This window comes from Pelophylax lessonae (genome assembly GCF_965119305.1).
Source record: "Pelophylax lessonae genome assembly, chromosome: 1".
NCBI lineage: Eukaryota > Metazoa > Chordata > Amphibia > Anura > Ranidae > Pelophylax > Pelophylax lessonae.
In genome coordinates this window covers 602,086,325-602,107,556 of record NC_138768.1, presented here as the reverse complement: position 1 = coordinate 602,107,556, position 21,232 = coordinate 602,086,325, and the positions used below count along the sequence as shown (strand labels likewise).

Genomic DNA, 21,232 nt, shown 5'->3' with positions numbered 1-21,232 from the left:
ATTCACTGCCTGTGTTGAGATTGCAGAGAGTACCGTGCCATGATGGTAACTCCTGTGAGCATGCGTAGGAGTGACATCATCACAGCCTGGCTATTCAAATGTACAGAGAGCACGAATGCAGAAGGACGACCAGGCTAAGATGGAAGTGCTGGGAGCAGTGACAGCGCAGCACTGGAGGGCTGCATTTCACTGGTAAGTCTGTCATAATATGCAAAAATGTTGTGCATACTAGCAAATTATGGCATTTACCATGTGGGGCCCGTTTAACAAAAAAGTGGAGTTTAATACCGCTTTAAAACTGACCCCTTACAATTATAGTTTTGCTTTAATATAGGCTATGACTCTTTGCCTGGTCAGACCAGACAAATAGTATCACAATAAATACCCGCGCCCTTAAATAGCAGCAAACTCAAAACACTGGGATGTAAAGAAATATGTATATCAAAAAGAGTTGCGCTAAAATCTGGTAAAAAGGTCCCAATAGTCCACATGCATTCAATTGCTCAATGTACGTAGTTATACAGGATGTTGAAAAAGGTTAGCAATAGTTCATCATTGCAGCAATAAAATATGTTTAGAAACACTTATAGGACATCCACCCAGGTGTTTGATTGACAAAAACAGAGTGAGTTCCCAGCCACCACATACTTCCTCTTACCATACAATGGTTGGTTTGGAGCAGTGAGTGGTTAAGGACCACTACAACCTCTCTCAGAACCGTACAGCTCACAGAACTTCCACAGTCAAGGCGTAGATGCAGGGCAGTTGTTACACAATCCTCTCAGAATCCTGATAAAGCCGTGTCTCACATATATTGGGGGATATTAAACAAAAGGGACAGGCCCATAGTGCATTATCTTCAGACAATCTTTATTAGGGTATACATAACACTATGCACTCACCCAATCGATGTGTTAATATGCACATAACATCTATATCAGTGACGACAATGGTATTCAGCCCGAGTCTGTCCCGCAGTGTTACTTCCGCAAACCAACAAAATGGCCGTGCTTGGACTTACAGGTGTGACGTTGTAATGTTCCGGTACCTTTGGTACCCTAAATTACACTTTCCACAAGTGTATGCGCCCCACCATTTACTTTTGGAAAGGTGCGCATACACCTTTAAGACTGGAGCTGTCATCACTCAGCGCCGGACTAGATGGCTATTTAAGGCGTCGGTTCTCACTCACATGTGTTCGTTCAAACACCTTTACCTGGATGCTAACCTTGCTTGAAGCTTCCATGCTTGCAAGCTTACCTCGCTGACGGAACCTCGCCGCGCTGATCCCTGTATCCCGCTACTGGATCATCCGCCACTCCTGAACCACCCTTCGGCTGTATCGCTAATAGTGCTAAGTACCCCGCAGGGGAATTCTCTATAAACTTATACTAAGCTTACACTATCTAGCTCTGCATAGTAAAGACTGTTTATCACATCTGCATAACTAGATTGCTAGCTCTTGAGACTACTGCTACTTTTCTGCACTGGGTTGATCTCTTTTGTATGTCCACCTGCTATTCTGTCATCTGCTACCATACAACATTGCTAAACCTTCCTGCATCCATCTGCTACTGTCTCACCTTCAAGTGTCTATCACCTACCACCTCCACTCAACCTATCCCTCAACCTTCATCATTGTGTTACCACATACATAAAGTCATTCTAGGAACCAGCTTGCTAATTGTGTGTATTTACTGGCTGAAATAAGACCTTCCACACATGATGAGTCATTGAGGTTGGGAATGGTATCTCAGCATATCTCTTACATGACTACTGACGTGGAACTATTTCTGCAGCTGAAAATCCACACCATATAAGAAACACAGAAGCGTTACAGATTGAACGAACCTAAAATGGATTCAGCAGAAATAACCACTCAGGTGACACAATTAAAACAGCAAGTATCTGCGTTAATACACGCACTTGCTGAATTAAAAGAAGACAATCAGGCTCTGTCGCAGCAGGTAATTAGACTGACACAACTTACCTCTGCTCAGTCCCCTGAACCCAAGATAAATCCCCCTTTGGTATTTACAGGCGATCGCAAAAAATTTTGCGAATTTAAAAACGCATGTGAGTTACTTTTTTTGCTAAAACCTCGTACCTACCTTACTGATCACATTAAGGTTTGTACTATTATTTCTTACCTATCAAACGATCCTCGAGCCTGGGCAGATTCTCTTTTTGAGAAAAACGACCAGCTTCTCAACTCCTATGCCTTGTTCCTGGCAGAGCTCACTAGCCTATATGATGACCCCAATAGGCAGAGTACTGCTGATCTTCAGTTAAGATCCTTGAAACAAGGAAGGAGGCCTGTAGAAGACTTTGTCGCAGAGTTCAAGAGATGGACCCTTGATTCAGAATGGAATGATGCATCTCTGAAAACCCAATTTAGGCTTGGCCTATCAGAAGCCGTTAAGGACGAGCTCGCCCGAGCGGATCTGCCAAAAACCCTGGATGCACTAATACAACTCTGTATTACCATAGATAGAAGACTACGAGAAAGAAAGGCTGAAAAGATGGGAATGCCATTATCCGTTTCCTCTCGGAGTCTGGCCGTTGACCCCGTTCCTATGGAGATAGGAACCATACGCCCACCGCTATCAACTATGGAAAAAGCCAAAAGACGAAATGAAAATCTCTGCTTGTACTGTGCATCCCCGGATCACAAGATAAACGTCTGTCCCCTAGTCAACAAAAAGAAGGGTGAGTGTTCACATGTCTCCCTAGGAGGATTGACAACTTCATTCACTAACCCCTACATTTCTGTTTTTTTGACATTACAGTGGGACCAGAACAGGATTACTACTAAGGCCATGATTGACACAGGATCTTGTGGAAATTATATGGATATATGTTTTGCTGCTTTAAATAAAATTCCTATTATTTCTAAACTCAAACCTGTCTCAGTAAGTCTTATTACCGGTGTTCCGTTATCCTCTGGTCCGATCACCGATCAGACACAAGCACTTCTAGTCACTATTAACGAGTCTCATAGGGAGACTTCTACCTTCGATTTAATACCATCACCCCACTTTCCCATTGTGTTGGGACTTCCCTGGTTGCACACACACCAACCAACCATAGATTGAAAGAAACGGTCCTTGACCTTCCCTTCTTGTTATTGCGAGGAAACGTGTAACCTCCCGTTTTCCGGGAAGATTCTGTCTGTGGTGACAGATGAGATTGCACCACTATGTTATCAGGATCTTTCTGAGGTTTTTCTTGAGAAAAATGCTCAAGCATTACCTCCTCATCGAGACTATGATTGTAGCATTGATCTACTCCCAAATAGCAAATTGCCGTTCGGTCATGTTTATCCTCTTTCACAGGATGAACTTGCCCATCTCAAAACCTATTTGGATGAGAACTTGGAAAAAGGTTTTATTAGACCTTCCACTTCTTCCACAGCAGCAGGACTCTTTTTTGTTCGCAATAAAGATTCAAGTCTCAGACCTATTATCGACTACAGGAAATTGAATGCTATCACAATAAAAGATCGCTATCCTCTACCGCTTATCCCTGAGCTCATTGAGCAGGTGCATGGAGCTACCTATTTTTCAAAATTAGACCTGAAAGGAGCATACAATCTCATTCGAATCCGTGATGGACACGAGTGGAAGACTGCATTCAGAACTAGATAAGGATTGTTCGAATATCTTGTGATGCCATTCGGCCTATGCAATGCCCCTGCAGTTTTCCAACGATTTATAAACGATATTTTTAAAGACTTACTAGATGTCTGTGTTGTGGTATATCTGGACGATATACTTATATATTCACGGACCCTGTCTGAACACATAAGACATGTAAGACTTGTATTATCGAGATTGCTTGCACATAATCTTTATGTGAAGCTGAAGAAATGCTTGTTCCATAAAGATGAGGTACTCTTTCTAGGCTACATCATATCCAAAACAGGAATCGAGATGGACATGAGTAAAATATCCTGCATTCAGGATTGGCCTACACCAACTACACGCAAGGCGCTACAGCGATTCCTGGGATTTGCAAATTTCTACAGGAAGTTCATAAAAAACTTTTCTGCTATTGTGAGACTCCTCACACAGCTCACTAGCATAAAAATACCATTTAAATGGTCAGAAGAAGCAAATAAGGCTTTCCACTTGTTAAAGACAAGGTTTACTTCCGCTCCCATATTACGCCATCCAGACCCATCCCTCCAATACATTCTGGAGGTAGATGCGTCAAACATGGCAGTAGGAGCAATACTCTCCCAACGACCTACCCACACTTCACCACTTCATCCAGTCGCTTTTTTTTCTAAATCCCTGAGCAGTCCCGAGATAAATTACCCCGTGGGTGAAAAGGAACTGCTTGCTATAAAATTGGCTCTGGAGAATTGGCGACATTTACTCGAAGGCACCCAACTACCAATAATTATATACACGGACCATAAAAACCTCCAATATCTTCAGACTAGCAAAACTCTCTCGCATCGACAGGTACGATGGTCACTATTCTTTCTAAGGTTTAACTTCCTAGTGACCTACACACCTGTAGATAAGAACAAAAAGGCGGATGCACTATCACGACTAACTGAAGAAAACTACTTTGAAATCCCTTCCGTTCCTATAATACCTCACAAACGCATTATTGGAGTTGTCCGTTCCTTAAAGGAAGAGGTTCTGCATGGTATAAGTTTGGATTCACCCCCACCACAACTAAATACTGATGCAGAAGGCTTCCTCTACTACAACGACAAACTTTACATACCACCTACCCTACGCACCAAGATCTTGGAATTATCGCATGATGTGCCTATGGCAGGACATATGGGTATGACAAAGACTTTCAATTTGATTTCTCGACAATTCTGGTGGCCTGACATGAAAACATCTATACAAAAATTCGTCTCTTCATGCAATGTCTGTGCCAGGTCCAAAATTGACACTACGAGACCATCCGGTCTACTATGCAGTCTACCAATACCCCAAACTCCATGGGAGGTTTTGTCATTGGACTTCATCGTAGAATTGCCTCCTTCCATAGGATTTAATACCATCTTGGTGTCAGTGGACCATCTGACAAAGATGGCACATTTCATTGCTATTCGCAGACTACCTTCGTCCAAACAAACGGCAGAACTCCTGATGAAACATGTCTTCAGATTACATGGTATCCCAAAAACTCTTCTGTCTGACCGTGGATCCCAATTTATTTCTAAATTCTGGCAAGAACTATGTCACATACTACGGATTGAGCGTAAGCTCACTTCTCCTTACCATCCGCAGACCAACGGACAGACTGAAAGAGTCAACCAATGCATCGAGCAGTATTTACGTTGTTACACTTCTTACCAACAGGATGATTGGTTGGATCTTCTCCCCCTGGCAGAATTTGCCTACAACAACGCAACTCACAGTACAACCAAGCAGAGTCCGTTCTACTTGAACTATGGGTTCCATCCCTCTATTCTCCCTCCACGCATCCTTCCTTCAAATAACCCAGTAGCCTCAGACTATCTTACCCAAATAAAGGATTCTCTGGGTTTACTAAATACTACCATTGCACACGCTCACAGTCAACAAAAGAAGTACTATGATCTTCGTAGAAGACCTTCTCCACAGTATACTATCGGGGACCTCGTTTGGCTCTCAACAAAAAACTTGAGACTGAAGATTGCCAATGGACCTAAAGATCCATCCCATTTTCCATGTGTCGCTACTAAAACCCCATGTTCCGGACCAAGGAATAAGGCCTAATATTCCACCTCCCCCTCCTGTACAAGTTGAAGGTGGAGAAGAATACGAGATAAAAGAGATTCTGGATTCTCGTATCTACAGAAGAAGACTTCAGTACTTGGTTAGATGGAAGAACTATGGGCCCCAAGACGACACCTGGCTAAACACCTCTGACATACATGCCCCTAGATTAATCCGCAATTTTCATGCGAGATACCCAGACAAACCAGCTCCAGAGGCCTTCAGGAGCAGGCCTTAAGGGGGGGTATTGTAATGTTCCGGTACCTTTGCTACCCTAAATTACACTTTCCACAAGTGTATGCGCCCCACCATTTACTTTTGGAAAGGTGCACATACACCTTTAAGACTGGAGCTGTCATCACTCAGCGCCGGACTAGATGGCTATTTAAGGCGTCGGTTCTCACTCACATGTGTTCGTTCAAACACCTTTACCTGGATGCTAACCTTGCTTGAAGCTTCCATGCTTGCAAGCTTACCTCGCTGATGGAACCTCGCCGCGCTGATCCCTGTATCCCGCTACTGGATCATCCGCCACTCCTGAACCACCCTTCGGCTGTATCGCTAATAGTGCTAAGTACCCCGCAGGGGAATTCTCTATAAACTTATACTAAGCTTACACTATCTAGCTCTGCATAGTAAAGACTGTTTATCACATCTGCATAACTAGATTGCTAGCTCTTGAGACTACTGCTACTTTTCTGCACTGGGTTGATCTCTTTTGTATGTCCACCTGCTATTCTGTCATCTGCTACCATACAACATTGCTAAACCTTCCTGCATCCATCTGCTACTGTCTCACCTTCAAGTGTCTATCACCTACCACCTCCACTCAACCTATCCCTCAACCTTCATCATTGTGTTACCACATACATAAAGTCATTCTAGGAACCAGCTTGCTAATTGTGTGTATTTACTGGCTGAAATAAAACCTTCCACACATGATGAGTCATTGAGGTTGGGAATGGTATCTCAGCATATCTCTTACATGACTACTGACGTGGAACTATTTCTGCAGCTGAAAATCCACACCATATAAGAAACGCAGAAGCGTTACAGACGTATGACGCACAGCTAGCCCCCTTGACGCGTTTCGTCATTCCGATGTTTTCAAAGGAGGCATAGCCCAGCATCTACCGTCATCACCCTTAAATAGTAAATCTTTATGAACAAATCAGCTGCAACACCTGTGTGCTTAGTCCCAGCGTCGCCGCGCCGGAACCGGAAGTGACCTATGTGCTCCACCGAGTGGAACCAGGAAGTCACCAATCTACGGTCCGGACAGGAAATGTAAAAATACATGACTTAACCATAGGGGACACGGCCCCAAATGTCTAATAGGGCTCTATTTGGACCGAACATCTTAAAATGCTGTATTAGAAACATCACACTTGGAAGTCTGGAAGAAACACTGCTAAAAACAGACCGGCATATCAACAATAGACATTACAATATGCATACAAACTAAAACAGATAAAACATTACACAATATATAGATTTAAAAGCCAAAAAACTTATAAAGATAAAAGGCAAACTACTATCAAAGTTACAAAAATCCACAGAGAGGAGACCTAGCTGTTGTTAATGAACGCGTTAACGTCCCATTCGATGTTAAGGCCAAATGGCCTATACACTTTCAGCTGGAAAATCCATCTCGTCTCTAACTTTGATATTTCCCTCCTTGTATGGCAGCCCCTCCAATATGGTTGGAGGACATCTATCACCATAAATGAAGTGCCCCTTGGATCCCTGCCATGTTTCTCGTCATAATGTTTTGACAGGGAATGTTTGGGGAAGCCCTTTCTTATGTTAGCCACGTGCTCATTCATTCTAGTCTGAAAAGCACGAATAGTGCGGCCCACATAATGTAGGCCGCAAGGGCAAGTTATGAGGTAGACTACATTTTTAGTAGAGCATGTTGAAAAATGTTCTACCTCATACTTTCTCTTAGTAACATTGGAGGAGAATTCAGTATATTTTCTGCTCTTGAGTTGGTTCAGCTTGCAAATATAGCACTTTCTACATGGGTAGAAGCCCTTCATTTAAAAGAATGGACCGGGTTTTCTAGGAGGTTCTACAATGTTTGGAGCAACCGTCAGTCGCAGCGGAGGAAGGCCCCTGTACGTGACAGAAGGGACCTCTGGGAGAAGTGGTCCCAAAACTCTGTCACTCCTAAGGACCCCCCAATGCTTTCTAAGGAGCTTCTTTACCAGATAATGTTGGGAAGAATATCCGGTAAAAAAAGGTGAATTTAGGAGGGACTTTTGAGATCCTCGTGGTCACCTCCAACTCCGAAGGCCTACTGGAAGGGTCCAAGATGTACTTCCTATCATAAGAGCCTACTTGCTGGGCAATCTCATCCAGTTCCTCCAAATTGTAACCCTTGGAGACAAATTTTTGTTTCAAGATATCGGCTTCCGCCTGATAGTCCTCCAAATGGGAACAATTTCTCCTAAGTCGTCTGAACTGACTTTTGGGTACTCCCTTGAGCCAGGGGCGATGATGGCAACTATTTAGATGGATATATCCATTACGATCTGTCTCTTTGAAATATGTAGACGTTATTAGTTTGCTCCCTTCCACTATAATTTTCAGATCGAGGAAATTGATCTCCAACTCACTAGACACATATTTAAATTCTATGCCCCTGTCATTGGCATTCAAAGACACCATAAAGGCATCCAAGGGCGTTCTGTCACCCTTCCATAGGAGGATGACGTCGTCTGTGTAGCGCCTCCACAGGAGGAGCTCAGGAATGGGATCCGTATAGACGACGTCATCCTCCCATTTGGCCATAAACAAATTCGCCGTCAAAGGCGCAAATTTTGCGCCCATGGCGACTCCACGTTGCTGAAGGTAATAGTTCCCACTATACCAGAAATAGTTGTGCTCCATGGAAAATTCCAGGAGACCAAGGATAAATTCCTGTTGTCTTATATGCAAAGAGGAATCTCTAGTCAAAAAGAATTCCACTGCTTCCATACCCTGAGAATGTGAAATTATCGTGTAGAGCGAGGTGACGTCTACTGTAACCAGCAGACATCCCTCCTCCCAAACGACATTTCTCAAGATAATGATTACCTGCGTGGTATCCTTTAGGTAAGAAGGCATTGTGGACACAATTGGTTGTAAAACATTGTCCACATACCTTCCTACACGTGTCAGGGATACAGCCGTACTGGCATTTCTGCCAGTACAAGTCATGAACGCTCCTGGCTCAATCGACACAGCCCTCTGCTGGCCCGCCAGGGAAATGGCCATAGGAGAACTGGCAACATTGCCAGTAATAGCAATGGTCGTTCCAGCCTCAATTGACACTGCCCTCTGCTGGCCTATAAAATGTGGCCATAGGAGCAGACTCATTGCTGGATTACCTCTCAGCTTCCTGTGTTCCTGTGCTTCCTGTCTCCTGTTTGGACTTCCTGTTGTGACCTGGCTTGTTTGTGAACCATCTGATCTCCTCCTGGTGTTTGACCCTCGGCTTGCCTCTCGGACTTTGCTCTTGCTACTACCTGCCTGTTTTCCCAGTGTATGACCCCGGCTTGCCTAAGGACTCTGTTTCTGCCTGCTCACTTGTGTATGACCCCGGCTCGTCCCTGTTCTGCTACTTACCTTGCTCTTGGACTGATCACCGGTGTTTGACCCTCGGCCTGGCTTTACTACTCCTCTAGTTGCCTGCCTTACCCAGAGTTCCTGAAATCATCTGGTGTTCACCACAGGCGACCTGTGCTACTTGGGACGCTTCACCTCCTGTACCACTTCCAGGGGTGACTCGCACTGAGCTGCAAGGGAAGCCCTCTCTGCACTTCGGCCTCCATCCAGATTGTGACAACACGTGAGGTCACAGAGTCCAGTCCACTAATAATTGGTCTCCCAGGGGGCCGTACTGGATCCTTATGGATCTTTGGTAAGAAGTATATAATCGGAACCCTGGGAGCCACTGGGATAAGAAAAGATCTCTCCTTTTTACTCAAAATCCCTTTACCATACCCATCCTCAACTAGTCCAGTGAGTAATCTTTTGTATTTAGCTGTGGGATTATTAGGTAGGAGGCTATATGTGCCAGCATCAGAAAGGATGTTCCTCATTTCTTGATCATATGCCTCCTTACTCAAAACAACAATGCCCCCGCCGTTATCGGCAGGACGTACAACTATATTGTGACGTTTTTTGAGTGCCTCCAGACCCTTTTTAAATCGCTGATCCTGTTGAACCCTAGGTATCTTAATTTTGTCCAATTCGGACGTCATAACCTCCTTGAATACACTCAAAGAGGGGACCATGGTCCCTGGTGGATTGAAGAGTGAGGCATTAGTCAACGATGTATGCTGAAACCCACTCGTGTTGGGGAGTATATTGCGGATTGGGTTTGTGATGAGGTACCTCTGGGCGTTCAACTTCCTCACAAATTTATGAACGTCCATGAATACCTCGAACTTACTTAGTGGACGTGGTGAAACATATTTGAGACCTTTGCTCAATACCAACTTCTCCTCATTGGAGAGGGGAGCACCGCTCAAATAAAAAATTCCCCCATCGTCTACATTTTCTTTCTCCTTTTTAGATCGAGATTTCCTCCCCCTTCGGGACCCTTGTTTGGTTCGATGGCCCTTTTTGGTCTTGTTTAATCCCTGGGAAAAAAATGTCCTTCCCCATTATTCTGACCTCTCATTATAGTGCCCTCTACGGGGACTGAACTACTATAGTCCCAGTTTGGAAAGTCCCGATACTCAGATTCTCTCCTAGGTTGGGAAGGATTATTATATCCTCTAGAAGAATGTTCACCAGGATATTGTGTGATATACCTATTATCCTCATAATCCTCATAATCATACAGAGGTTCATAATAATTCTGAGTAGGCGGATATGTCCTCTGAGGATGGCGACCTTCACCCCGCCTTCCCCGTCCAGATCAATATATAGTATGTAGTCAATCAAACACCTGGGTGGATGTCCTATAAGTGTTTCTAAACATCTTTTATTGCTGCAATGATGAACTATTGCTAACCTTTATCAACATCCTGTATACCTACTTACATTGAGCAATTGAATGCATGTGGACTATTGGGACCTTTTTACCAGATTTTAGCGCAACTCTTTTTGACATACAGACAAATAGTATGCCTTATTTGTGGTTATTTTGTAAAGATGCCAGGGTATTTGTAAAACTTATGTAAATGTTGTGTAAATGTAATAATTTTTCATTACACAACATGCTATGCTGTTTTTCATGAATGGATGTTATGCTGCTTCAATAGCATCTTTACTTTAAACCATTGACCTGGAACAAGTATAGAGATAAGGAGATTCTTCTTTGCTCTGACTTTCATTAGCTGCATGTGTGTTCAAGGTCTGTGACACAGATTGAATCGAGACATAGCCATGCTTTTTCAGAAAGAAGTGTATAACGGTAGTCAACATATTTCTTTCAAGACAGATATATTTTAGAGTGTATATCAAGGCAAAATAAAAAGAAAAAAAAAACATGTGCAGTACATCTCTGTAATACATGGACATATGCCCATGTATTATATATGCCTGCAAGTACAGAAATATACTGTATCTACTCTATAAAAATGCACTTAGAATTTTCTTTTAAAATAGTAAAACAGTTAAAAAAAAATGGATATGACAACCAACAGCAATGTGTGGATTGAAATTTACAAAACAAACAAAATTGGTGACAGCCCTTTCCACTTGTTTTACTAAACTAGTGAAGATAAGTACTAGAAGGTCTGATTAGGTTCTTTGAGATAACACAGGAAGTGTGCACAGGACATGTGACAGCTCTAAATTTCCAAGCTATTGAATTGCCACTACTCTTCTGGTTTAGTCTGCTTAGTCCATCCATGCTCCATGAAGGACACAGCTGATAAAACCCAGCACTGCCTACTACATGCCCTGGGATTGGTGTCCATGTTTAAATGTGGGGACAGTACAGTAAAACCTTGGATTGCGAGCATAATTAGTTCCGGAAACATTGCTTGTAATCCAAAGCACTCTTATATGAAAGCAAATTTCTCCATAAGAAATAATGGAAACTCAGATGATTCGTTCCACAACCATTTATTCATCCACAAATGGCACCTCCACAAGGGGATTAGAAGAAAAATCCAGCAGGAACTACAGTGTATAAAAGAGAAGAGAGGCGCCTCTAAGTGTAGCAATATGGTAACATTTAATGAAGGTTCAACATTTAGCAACTCAAATGGTTGATGATTAAAACAGGCACATTTCTAAGTATGCAGGCATCCGGGATAAAGCTGTCCACATAGTCCACCCTCTGCACCGCCGGCTCTCACTGCCATCAATCTGCAGTCATGACCAGGAAAACTACCTTGCAGTAGAGTGGTCTGAAAGGGAAGCTTGAAGTGCTCATGGAGCGCAGCATGGAAGAGATGACGTCGATGGTGGTTCGGAGAATGGTACATGTGGACAGCATACTTAGATGTGCCTGTTTTTTTCATCAACCTTGTGAGTTGCTAATTGTTGTCCCTTCAATAAATGTAACCATATTGCTACACTTAGACGTGCCTCTCTTATACTTTATACTCAGTTGTGACGTGACACTACTCGTATATCAAGACATCGCTTGTTTATCAAGTCAAAATATTTTATAAAAACATTTTGCTTGTGTTGCAAAACGCTCTCAAACCAAGTTACTCTCAATCCAAGGTTTTACTGTACTGGAAAAATGATACAGTTGAAAGTCCTGCAACTGATGCGTGGATGGTTTTGTCAGGCTAATAATACTAAATCTCACATGTGTTATCTTACTTAGTTACAATCATAATAACAATTGGAAAGACACACATTAGTAGCGCCATGCAACATCCTTATTATCACAAAGGAGGCTTATTTGAAAAAATAGCAACTTAATAGACCAATACGGTTCTTTTCTTTCACCAGTGTAATAGATGGTCACAACATGCTCCTTCTCCACACCTCTAGTGACTCCCCCTAGGCAATTCACACTCACCAGAAAATTGATAAACTGCACCTTTAAATATAGCATTCAGGTATCAGCCTCAACTACACCATTCGCCACCAAGCAGACTGAGCCTCTTCTGTTTCCTGTTTACTCAAATCGACCTTTGGGTGTCACCTAAAGCAGTGGTCCTCAACTCCAGTCCTCGGGGCCCACTAACAGGCCAGGTTTGCAAGATAACTATATTACATCACAGGTGATCTCACTTGCTGCTCAGTGATTGCAGTATTCTAGTCTGCATCTCCCCAAGGCAATACTTAAAATCTGGCCTGTTAGTGGGTCCCGAGGACCAGAGTTGAGGACCACTGACTTAAAGCATAAGTGCTAGGTTCCTCCCATAGAATAAGCTCCAAAACAATGGATCATGGAAAAAGAAGGGGGGGACTCATAGAGTAGTACTGTAAAACACTTTATTTATTGTTTAACAACATAACCCCCTCTCCCCTCATGCAATGCAATAGCAAAAATATTTCAAGAGTATAGATCAAAAAGCATTAAAACGCTGTCTGCAACACAGAAACACTGGTACAGCTGTACCGTTCTTACCGCCAGTCCTGCTCTGCAGACTGTACTGTGATCCCTGGTAGCACGCATGGCGTCCAGGCTAATAATACTGCACTCTCTGTGGCTGGGATTTGTATCTCAGCAGCTATTTAGAAAAACGAAGTCGCCCTGATACCAAGATGGTAACTGGAAGGAAAACCTACAAATCTGTATAGGTTATTCAGCAATAGAAATATAGTACAGCAAGCATATACATGTAAACACCACCTCAAAAATGAGTTTAAAACAAAGATTTCAATAATAATTTAAATCTGTAAAAACTTCAAATACAATAAAATATATTTTTCATTTTTAATTGTATTTGAAATGCCAGACTGCAAGAGAAACCTGTCATCGTCAGAGCTGAAAGGGTTTATCAAGAGCTGGCAGCTGTCAGTGAATCATAAACCCTTTCACACCAATATGGATTGGCAGAGGACATAGATTCTTACAGGTGAGCTATTTTTTACAGTTAATGATGCAATAGTACTGTTAAATAAATTAACTTCTTTGCTTCCTACACATTTTCTGGTTTTAAGTGGTATTATCATCCAAATACAGAAATGATATAAAATTGATGTATACATACTAAAAAGAAGCTGCTTAAACTCATCTTCATGAAAGTCTTAATAAAAAATGCATATTTCTTTTAAATCTACATGCTAATGATAGCACAGAGTATGCTCCATTTAAAAAGCTTTACTACAGGATAAGGATCTTTATTTTCAGTCATGTGACTGGGATTTATTACACCCCTGACAAAATGAGCTATTAACTCTTCGCATGTAAGGTGATTTTATTCAACCAACTGGAGTCCAGCTTTAAATATTGATAAGAAAATTATTAAATAATGAAGGTTTAACAAATCAAAGTGTTTATCTTCAAATTACCAGGCTGAACGCATCCAAATCCTGTGACCTTGCAGCTCTCCTTCCAGGACTTAAGAGTTGCATGGAATGCAGCCATTTATTTGGTGCTTGCGCTAAAGTGGAACTCCAGCTAAAGCCTTTTTTTTTGCTCTCCAGTGGAAAAGGTTGGAACCTTTGACATGTTTTATTGCTGTCTGTGGCCAACACTGTCACTGGGAGGGAAACTGAAAAGAAATCTCTCTAACTTGATCAGAATGGCATGCAAAGGAAAAAAAAACACCTTTTAGTAGATTGGGGAAGGCTAGGAACCGGGACATCCTTTTATTGCTGTCTTTTTCACTATTGTAAATCCCTACATTTTTCCCCTTTTCTAATCCACATTTATGGTGAACAAAAAAGGACTATTCCAAGATAAATACATTGAATGTAATAAAATACCAGGTGTGCAACAAATTCAGCTGATTGGTGCACCAATGTCTTTAGTACATGGAAAATCCATTCTCAAATGTAAAAAAAAAGTAAATAGAGAACTCAGTATAGCAGACACAAGTTATAATTGGAAAGTCACTTTTTGGTGGATGAACCTTTAAAACATAAGAACCGTGCATTTATGTTTACAAGAATGTCGGTAGGAGTTCTCTGAAATCGAATGAAGACGTTTGAGGCATATGTTTACACAGATAAGCACAATGATTCTTTTTAGCAATATGTAGCCAACGCATAGCACTCAAACAGTCTTTGTGTTTTTATTGAAAGCACTTTGAAAAAGTAAGATCACAGTAAATGCATTTGTTGTTGGACAATACCGGCAGATTGATTAGGGATTCTAGCCTGTAACAAAAGGGTACATTTTGTTTGAACTCTGAAATTGTATTCATTAGGAAACATATCAGCAGATGTCAAGGGAACTTGAAGCTATGAAATGAGCAAAATGTTTTCAGGTGTGTTGGGAATCTTTTTGACAAAATATTCTAATTATTACTACTAAGATAGTTTTGTTTTTAAAACCCAAGCTAATAGATTGTGCATTAAAAGTGAATTGCTGTTATTTTACAATTATATTACATTAATTTTTTTCAGAAATAGATGATTATGTGGTGATTTAGGTTCTTTATTCACTCTATTAGTGTTTTTTTTTTTGACACAAGGCTTTCCTCAATGGAAAAATGAAGAGAGATAACAAAGCTTAGGCTAGTCAAAGTCCACGATTCAAGGTGGGTGCTGAGCCTTGGCTAGCCACCAGGAGATGCATAAAAGAAGAAAATGGTCGCACATCACCACGAAATCCAATGAAGAAAAGTTCCTTTATTCACATAAGTGGTACAAGGTACAGCAGGGTAGGACAGTAGACGTGTTTCACACGACTGCTACGTGCTTGAACAAGCACGTAGCAGTCATTAGGGATGGCCTTGCGGTTCGCCCGGCGGTCGGTTCGTGGAAAATTTTGCTTGTTCGCAGTCCGCCAATTTTGCAAACACATGCTGTTGTTCGCGGCGGCCATATTCGTTTACATTGGGGAGAACTTTGACCCATGACACAGCCGTCAGGTGGAACGAGACAGCCAATTGAAACATTTCAGCACATGGACATGCCCCCTACCTTATAAATAGACCAGAGCTGGCGGCCATTTCACATTCTGCTTTTTGTCAGTGTAGGGAGAGGTCTGCTGTGTGCATCAGGGACAGATTGCCAGTGACACAAATAGCTCTGTTAAGATCCACAAAAGTCATTTTAAGGGCTGGTATTTGGTATAGGTGTGCAGTTTTTTGTCAGTGTAGGGACAGGTATGCAGTGTGCACCAGGGACAGATCGTCAGTGACACTAATTGCTCTGTTAAGGTCCACAAAAAACATTTTAAGGGCTGCTATTTGGTATAGGTGTGCAGTGCACTATATAGGGGTGTAATCCTCGCATAATAAACTTTGTAATATTAAAAGCATATTATAGTGGATTTGTATTGTGCATTGTGCAACATTGTGACTGGTGTGGTGAGCGTTGCTGCAGCAATACTACAAACAGTGACAAAAGCACTTTTAATGTATTATAACTGGTGTGATAGACCAGTGGCCCCCCAATACCACATATTGAAGTGGGGTGTTATTTAACAGTATACTCTTCTAAGAGTGTATTGTAGTCCTGCAAAAATTTGGCCTCTTTTGCTGCGTTAACTGTGCTACACACAGTGACAACAGTTACTGGCCGATTATTTGTATAACTGGTGTGATAAACTTGTGGCCCCCCAATACCACAGATTGAAGCGGGGTGTTATCTGAGTATACTTTTATAAGTGTATTTGTGTCCTGCAACAATATTGCCTCTTTTGTTGTGTTAACTCTGCTATACACAGTGCCAAACTCACTGGAAAATTTTTGTACTGGTGTGATAGACCAGTGGCCCCCCAATACCACATATTGAAGTGGGGTGTTATTTAACAGTATACTTTTCTAAGAGTGTATTTTAGTCGTGCAAAAATGTGGCCTCTTTTGCTGTGTTAACTGTGTTACACACAGTAACAACAGTTACTGGCCAATTATTTGTAGAACTGGTGTGATAAATGTGTGAAGTTTCAGAAGGTGCGTTCGATTACGTCAAAGGACACACCAGACTTGGTTGAGTGGCTCACTCAGCCTTCCTCTTCTGTACCCTCCTCATCCTCTCTATCTGCACCCTCTTCACTCTCTGCTGTGTGCACCCCCAAAGACACCACCATATACCCTCCGCTTGAGTCACTGGAATTATTTTCAGATCCATCATTTGCGCAGCCATTGTTGGCTTTAGATCAGGAAGTGGAGGTAGCAACAGCTGCCACTCAGCAGTCTGACAACAGTACCCGGATCAGCCCAAGGAGGTTGGCCCCCGCTGTTGCTGCCTACTCCGAGATCTCGAATGTTAGTGGTGGGGAAGGTGACGTGCATGATAACGTGTCTATGGACGTCACGTGGGTGGCCACAAGAGAGGAAGAGGAGGGGAGTTCAGAGGGAGAGACGGACCAGCAGATAAGCAGACTGCAAATGTATCAGGAGCAAGCCATCAACCATGTACAGTCACATCTGACGCTCTCAGCACGCCGCCACATGGCTTCCGCAGTGTGGGCTTTTTTTAGTGTGTCTGTTGCTGACAACAGTGTTGCCATCTGAAGCCTTTGCAGTCAACGCATAAGTCGCGTTAAGCCCAACACTCACCTAGGGACGACCGCCTTAAGAAGGCACCTGAAATCCCATCACCGAGCCCAGTGGGAGCAACACCGTCAGAACCCACAAAGCCAAACTCCAGGCTCTCACCGTCCAGCCTCTTCTCCTTCTCCTCTCTCCTCACAATTGTCCTCTGTTAGATGTAACCTTTTGGGGCTAAACAAAGTACAGGCAGACAGTCTGTTGTTTCACTGAACGCTGCTTTTGTTCGGAGCAGGAACTCTTCTTTATTACTTTTTGAGGCATAGACAAAACATGAACTCACAAATGTAACACTGCCATCTAGTGGTCATACAATGTAATAGGCACACAGCAATGACATACAGTGGTTGTTGCTGATTAAATACAAACCTTGTATGCTAACACCCCCACTCAACAACTACTATCTATGTCAATCCCATTTCTGATCTAAGATCCACAAATCTGGTTCTAGCTAGTGGCTTTGTCAAAGCATCAGCAATCATTTTTTCCGACTCACAATACACAAGTACAATCACTTTCTGATCAACTAAGTCATGAATGTAATGATGTCTGACATCGATGTGCTTGGTTCTTCCATTAATTTTCTCACTTGTTGCAAGCTTAATGCAAGCCTGATTGTCCTCAAATAAGACGGTAGGTTCTGATGTTGCTTCTCCAAGATCCTTGAGTAATTGCTGTAACCACACAACTTCTTGACTGGCATAAGCTGCAGATATGTATTCAGCTTCTGTAGAGGACAATGCCACTGACATCTGTTTCTTGCTGGACCATGATATAGGACTGTCTCCCAATTTTAATAAGTAACCACTTGTGGATTTGCGTGTGCTGTGATCACCTGCCCAATTGGAGTCCACATATCCCACGAGGTTTAAACCACCACTTGCTGATAGTTTCAAATTTAAGTCTTTTGTCTGTTTCAGATATCTCATAACTCTTTTGATCGCATTCCAGTCTCTTTGACGTGGTTTATCAACTCGCCTGCAAAGAAGAGACATGCTGGCTGCAATGTCTGGACGTGTAGTGGTTGCAATGTAGAGAAGTGCCCCCACTGCTTGTCTGTATTGTTCATTGGATGTGAGAAGATCATCTTCTCCTTCTAACTTTGGATAGACTGTATCCATAGGTGTGCTTGCTCCTTTCGCCTCTGTCATGTTGAATTGCTGAAGAACAGATTAAATTTTTGCACTCTGATTCAACAGGAAACTTCCATCTTTCTCACACTGGATGTCAATTCCAAGATAATATGTCACTTCACCTAGGTCTTTAGTTTCAAAGTGCTTGTTGAGTACTCCTGTTAACTTTGCAATTTCATTGTCGTTTTTGTGAGCAATGATCAGGTCATCTACATAAATTAGCAGATACATCCACTCAGTGTCTACTTGTTTAGCATATAGGCACGGATCAGTTTTGCTTCTTGTAAATCCTTCATTTAGTAGAACTTGATTAATCTTCAGGTTCCATGCTCGAGCTGATTGTTTAAGGCCATAAAGAGATTTATTCAACTTGCAGACAAGATGCTCTTGTCCCTTTTTCAAATATCCTTCTGGCTGTGACATGTAAATTTCTTCTTCAATATCACCATTAAGAAAAGCTGTCTTAATATTGTGATGTTTCACAATCATTGTACGCATGGCAGCCACTGTCATTAGTGTTCTGAAAGTACTTTGTTTAGCAACTGGAGCAAAAGTAGCATCATAGTCCTCACCGAACTTCTGTGAGTAACCTTTAGCAACCAGCCTTGCCTTGTACCGACAGACTTTCCCTTCAGAGTTACATTTGGTTTTAAAAACCCATTTACATCCTATGGCATGTTTACCTTGAGGTAGCTCTGAAAGTGTCCATGTCTGGAGATCTTTGAGTGATGTCATTTCTTCATCAGCGGCTTTATACCATACTTGTTTCTCATGCATTGGCAGTTTCTGCATCTCTTTCCATGAACCTGGTTCAGTTTGAACAGCTCTGCGAGCTATGTAAGATAAACGTTCAGCTGGAACACCTTTATTGATTCTGGTTGATTTTCTGACTGAAGGTATTTCTGGTTCAGTTTCAGGTTTTGATTCTTCTGCAGTTATTTCTATTTCTGTATCACTTTCCTTATTTTCTTGAGTGACTGATGTTGATTCTTTCTCAGTTTGAAAAGTTTGAGTCTGTTGTTCAAACTTTGAGCACACAGAAGTTTCATCAATAATCACACTTCTGCTGACTATTACTTTGTTCGTGTCTTGATGTAAAATCCTGTATCCTTTTTGAGATTCACTGTACCCCACAAGTACACCTTCTTTTGCACATGCATCCCATTTTGTACGTTTTTCTTTTGGAATGTGTACATAGGCTTTACTTCCAAAAATTCTGATGTGTCTTAAATCTGGTTTCCTTTTGTTCCACAGTTCATATGGAGTTTTTATTGTTGCTTTTCCCGGCAAACGATTTTGAAGATAACATGCAGTTGTGATAGCTTCTCCCCAGTATGTAGTTGGCATATCAGCATCAAATAGCATGCTCCTCCCACTTTCACACAGTGTGCGGTTCATTCTCTCTGCAACTCCATTTTGCTCTGGGTTATATGGAACTGTTGTCTGGAACATAATTCCATGCTTCCTGAGAATGGCTTGTGTTTTACCACTTGTATATTCTGAGCCATTATCTGTTCGTAGTACTCTGGGCATTCCGCCACAAATATTGTTTACTTGAGCGAGATACTCTTCTAATTTCTCTGGCACTTCATCTTTATTGTGAAGTAGAAATACTCTGGTATATCTGGAGTAATCATCAATGAAGGTCAGGAAGTACTTTTTCTTTCCTGGAGTCATAGTTTTCATTGGACCAAAAAGATCTGAATGTATTAAGTCCAGAGGTTTTTGGGATTTGCTGTTGGTCTGCTTGGGAAAAGGTGTCCTTGCCATTTTTCCTTTAATACAGCTGGTACAAATCATTATGTGATCACATGGATTAATCTTAATACCACTTGCATAGTTATTCTCAACTATTTTCTTTATTGTATCAGAATTTCTGTGCCCCAATCGTCTGTGCCAAGTGTGGATGCAGTTGGAATGTTTATCCTCTTTGGGTATTTTAACCATTTCACTGCAGTTCAGCTGATACAGTTCATCTATGATTTTAGCCTTTGCAAGCAAGCAATCCCCTTTTGTTATGATACAACTGTCACCCTGAAATGTGACTACATTGCCTTGGTTAGTGAGTTTCTTTACTGACAAAAGGTTGCTTTCAAGATCTGGCACATACAGAACATTCCTCATATTGATCTTTTTAGTTATATCTGGAGAGATAGGACAGTATAGAAAGCCATCTCCTATTCCCACTGATTTCATAAATTGACCATTAGCTGTAGTTATCCCTTCTGTTTTGCTTTCATCAAGCTGAGTGAAGAAACTTCGGTCATTTCATGTGACTTGTAGCACCTGAGTCCACACACCATGCTTGCACAGAGGTGACACCATTTTTGGATCCGAATGCATACTCCTTTGTTTCTATGACATTCTTAGCTTGTTGCAATGCACTTTGTTTTTGCATTCTAGCTTTCCAGATTCTACAATCTGCTTTTAGGTGTCCTGGTTTCTTGCACACAAAGCATTCCCGGTTTTCTAGCTGCACGTTACTGTGTTTATTTTTGAATTTTGTCTTTAAAGCTGTCTCTGAACACACACTCACATTACTCATGCTTTCAGTTTTGCGCTTGTATTCATCCACAAGCTTGCCTTTAACATATTCCAGTGTCAGATCATCATCTGGACGTGCATCTAGTGCTGTGACAAGTGTCTCATAACTTTCAGGAAGTCCACTTAATAACAGAGCTGCAACATGGAAATCTTTTATCTCTTCTCCAATCCCTCTCAGTCTCTCCACCATCTCTAAGGTCTGTCTTATATAGTCCTGCATGTCCTGGTCTTTCTGTAGCTTAGTCTGAATACAGTT

General features: G+C 41.9%; 1 pseudogene across 1 annotated transcript; it reads right to left on the bottom strand.

Moving 5' to 3' along the window:
* Positions 1–17,825: 17,825 nt before the first annotated feature.
* On the bottom strand, positions 17,826–18,450 carry LOC309567785 (annotated as a pseudogene). Its single transcript has one exon. The product of its transcript is annotated as an uncharacterized misc_RNA (transcript).
* Between the last annotated feature and the right edge of the window lie 2,782 nt (positions 18,451–21,232).